The sequence below is a fragment of the Pygoscelis adeliae genome, unplaced genomic scaffold (genome assembly GCF_000699105.1).
Source record: "Pygoscelis adeliae isolate BGI_AS28 unplaced genomic scaffold, ASM69910v1 Scaffold950, whole genome shotgun sequence".
NCBI lineage: Eukaryota > Metazoa > Chordata > Aves > Sphenisciformes > Spheniscidae > Pygoscelis > Pygoscelis adeliae.
In genome coordinates, this window is record NW_008823911.1 from 21,527 (window position 1) to 26,101 (window position 4,575).

Genomic DNA, 4,575 nt, shown 5'->3' on the forward strand with positions numbered 1-4,575 from the left:
TTAGGCATCACTTTATCTCCTCTTCTCGCTGCTGGCCCTCGCCCTCCCCGCGGGGCAGGAAAATGGGTCCAAAGTCCTGAGCCGTCGTCTTCAAGGGCTAAAGTACTTTTTCAGGCACACGGAGGGGCCGAGCCGTCCCCGGCCTTGGCTCCCATCCCTGGCGCGGGCAGCGATTCCCAGGGACGGAGATGGGTTCGGAGCAGGGCAGACCCTGGAGCCGTGATGGCTCCGTCCTCTTGAGCGACGCTCCGGCTCCCCCGAAGTCACTTGGGGAAAGCTCGGGGGTGCCAGCAGAGCTGGGCCGTCCCGTGCCCGCCGCGGGAGGGATGCGGCCGTGCCTCTCGTGCCCTGGTCCTCGATGCCGTGTGGCTTTAGCATCGCTGACGGGGGACGGGACTCCAGCACCATTTCACTTGAACGTGGCTTTTTCCTGTAGCCAGGGTGAGAGCGTTCCTTAGAGCACACAGAGAATGCTGCTTTTTCTTCACACCCCCCTTATTTTTTGGACTATTATTGTGGTTTTCAGTTTCTTTGTTTAGAGAAGAAAACTGATCTCTCTTTTGGCCTTGTTTCTGTGCTACGACGCGTTAACTTCCGCTCAACATGATGACTAAAACTATGACGAGACAATCAATGTGATCTCTGTAAGGGCTTCTCCATTTCTTCTCTGCAGCACCATGCTTTATATATGTGTGTTCTTTGCTCTTAGTGAGGATCTTTTTCTCCCCTCCCCTTGTGTCTTATTAAAAATAATAATAATAATAATAATAATGTGGAGGGAAACGAGGTTTCAGCAGCGCATCCATGGTCTGGGAGCACATGGGAGGAAACATGGGGTGGGGTGGGAAGGGGGACGTGCGGCCAGTTTCCTTGCGGGTACCAGTCTTGTTCTCCTTTAACGCTGTATTGTATACATTTGACAGCACAGCTTGACAATTTAAGTAATAATCAAAGTGTTTGGTAATAATGCATTATTTTGCTAAACGAGATTTGTGATGGTTTCCCTAGTGCATTGTAAAGAGGGATGGAGGGAAACTTCCGCTGCCCTGCCTGCTCCCTCCCCGGCCCCTCGCGGGGCGGCGGACGGGGGCTCCCCCAAATCTTCCTTCCCACAGACCTTTATGCCAAAGTTGGACCATTCCCGCTTAGTGTTCTGTCCGGCGCCCGGCATCCCTTTGGTGTAGCTCTCACCAAGCAGCGACTTCTTCAGCTTCCCCCCTCAATGCTACTTAAATCTCTTGGTTTTGAATACGCAGGCACCGGATCACCCGTCCCCTCCTCTGCCCCGACCTCCAAAAAAAGGAAGTTTCTCTCCGCCCCTTGGTCCAAAGCACTTGCTTCAAGTAATAAGCACTTTTGTTAAAGCATGAGTCTGGATTCCCTTTAGCATCCCACGGGATAGAGAGCAGCAAGAGCGGAAGGGATAAGAGAGTGTCTTTGGTTTTATTTTTTCATTTTTAATTTTAAAAAAAAAAGTTTGTTTCTAGGGAATGAATGAACAAAGGGAAGTTGTGTTTTGAGAGAGGAAAAACAAAAAAAACAGCACAAATACATTTCAACTCAAAAGGTGTATTTGCACTGCCATTGCTAGAGAAAGGGGCTGCCAGCCCTGCGGCCCCGCTGAGCCATATAAACTGCTGACAAACACTGAATGTAACGTCCTTGCAGAGGGCAGCCCAGGGAGGCTGGGATTGGCTTTATTCTCGACGGGCACTTCAATGAAATTCAAAAATAACCTAACGATGATGAGAATCTGGTTGGTGTTTCTTTGTCGTTGCTGTTCCCGAGCTGCAGGCAATTTGAAACTTTTTTTTCTTTAGGAAAATGCTTCCCCCCCCCCTCCAGAGCGAGGAGCTCCCTCGACCAAAAGCGAGATGCAGATGAGTAGTCCCCAGCCCCGTCGACCGCGTCCCGGGGCTGGAATCTGGCAGATATAAAAGTAGCACTAAAAACAAAGCAAAAACTCCAAAAAAATGGAACAAGTTTTTTTTTTCTGTTTGTTTGTTTTGAACACTCTGAGTGTGGTAGTGATTCTGTAGGTACCGCGGCCCTGCCGGGGTCCCCCAGCTGCGGGGTGAGGTGTTAGTGAGAAACAAGTGAAAAACCAAAACAAAGAACAAACTGCAAAGACCCAAGAAACAATCTTTTTCTTTGATTTTATTCTGTTGTTCGGTGGGGCGGGGGGACGGGCCCGGGGAGCTGCCCCTGCTCCCTCCCGGCACCACCCCGAGGGTCCCCATGTCCCCCCCGCCTGCCGCAGGGACCACAAACGGGGGGACCTCGGGGTCCCCCCAGGTGTGAATGTCGGGGTTGGACCCGTGCAGACTGTCGGCCCACGCTCACCTTTGCCTTCAGTAAGAAACCAAAGGAAAAACCAACCCCTTCCATTCGAGATACTGGCACGGACACGCGGATTCTTTGGTTCGGGGGGTTTTTTTTTTCTTTTTCTTTCCTTTTTTTCCCTCCTTTTCTTTGTTTCTTTGTTTTTCTCCAAGGACGCGAGGAGCTGTTCAGACCTCTTCTCCTGGCTGAATTTTTCTGGGCTCAGCAGTGCTGGGTGTGTTTGAAAGGAGAAAAAAAAACCCAACAAAGCCGAGGCTCGGCTGAAGCGTCGGCGGGAGCTTCGGAGCGGGGAGGCGGAGGGTAACGTATGTGCGAGGCGAGGGACCTGCCGGGAGCTCGTGGAGGGGGAGCGGTGGCTCTCTGCATCGCGGCTCGTTAGTTAAACGAAAATCCTCAGAGTCGCGGCGCGAGGCTGGAACGGGATGGGGTCCGAGCCCCCGAGGGGCAGGGTGGCGACGGGGGATGCGTCTCTAAGGACTCGAAGGCATCTGTAGCAAGCTCTGTGTCTTTACAATATCCTATGTGTAAATGCTGCACCTCTGTATATTATGCACATAAACATTTATTTGAATAAGATAGGACAGACCTCATCACCAGTCAGGTATAAACGACTCTTCCTCTTCTGTGTCTCGGTGTTCTGGCGTGCGTGTGCGTGCAAGTGGTTCGTGTGCGGGTCCGTGTGTCTGGGCGTTGTCTGAGCTTCCCGTGCCGGGGAGAAGGAGGGAAAAAAAGAGGAAAATAGCCTTACTTGACCCAGTCATATCAATATTGTTCGTCAACTTGAAAATAATAAAGTAAATGCATGGAAACCTCTAGCTGAGCCACGGTGCGTGACCGTGGGTGTGATGTTTCGGAGATGCAGGGTGCCGGGTGTCTCGTGCTGCGCATCCCGAAGCTCTGGGTCCCGCTGGGGTTTCTCCTTTAGCTGCGGAGGGTGGGCGGCTGCTGCCTCGCATGCCTGGTCCTTCCTCCTGTCCTTTCTTTTTCTTTTGTTTTCCTGAGGCCGTAGGGAGTGAATTCTTCACGGCTTGACCAAAACTGCCGTTTCTTTGGTGCTCTGCACTTAGTTTCCAGGGGTTGCGTCAGTCCTCGGAGCCCCAGAGTGCTGCCGGTCCCCGCCATACTGCTCTGCCCGCCCCGGCCAGCGCTGCCCGTCTGCCCGCAGACCTGCCACCGGCTTCCTCGCCCCGGGAGTGAGCCCTTCTGAGCTGTGCCTCCGGCGAAAGACATGGATGGAGTTGCTGGTTGAGTTAGTCCGAGTCGGATAAAACGCGGTGGCTTGCCCTCCCTGGGAGGAGAGGCCGGGGAGCGGGGCTGGAGGTGCAAGGGGTCCTGGCCCCCTGAGGGCTCCCAGCCCCGCTGCAGGACAGGGCGAGGGCTCCTGGCGTTTGGGCAGCGTTGGGGTGCCTCAATGCCGGCAGCGTTGTTCCGTTCCTGAATTTTGCACTATGTGAAGCGTGGCCAGTTTAGGAGGGGATGTGGGGGGGTGTGTGCGCTGCCCGGCTCCTGCCTGCGAGAGACCTGGGGGGGTTGGCCAAAAGGAAAATCAAAGACGATGTAGGCCGGTCGTGGGTGAGAGAGTCCCGACGCGCCAGGAGCTGCGTTGTGGGGAGCTCGGAGGGCGTTAAGGCAAGCCCAGAGCCTGTCCTGAGCGCTGGACTTGAGAACATTTTTTCCTACTTGAAGGTACTAACCAAAACGGCTGCTTTCTTCAACGTGTCCCCTCCTCTGCACGCCGGAGGTGGGCTGGGGGCTGGCGGGGGGGGACTGTGTAGTGGCTGGCTGCGGCTGTGAGGGGAACAGTGCTCGGAGCCACTCCTTGTCTTTCTGTGCCCCAAAAAGCTCTCGCGTCCCCTGTCACACGCCCCTTCACCCTACCGGCGTCTGGCTCCGGCTGCGGGGACAGGAGGTGGGGTGGGCAGAGGAAGGCTGAGAGCAAAACCTGCAGCCCAGCTGGCTTTGCAAGAGGACTGAGCCTGAATTTCAGCCCTCCAGCAGGCAGGTCCTTTCCCGGGGTCACATCCTGCCCTGTCCCCCCAGCCGGTGCCCCGCAGCGGCCGTGCTCCCCCGCAGCTGGTGGGCACGCGCGTCCTGAAGCGACCCGCTACAGCCGTCGCGTTCGGCAGCACGGGCTTGAAAATTTGCACTGAAATTGTTACGTGCCAGTTCCTCCTCCTCCTCCTCCTCCTCCTCCTCCTCCCACAGATCTTCATTTCTTTTTGAGGCCTCAGT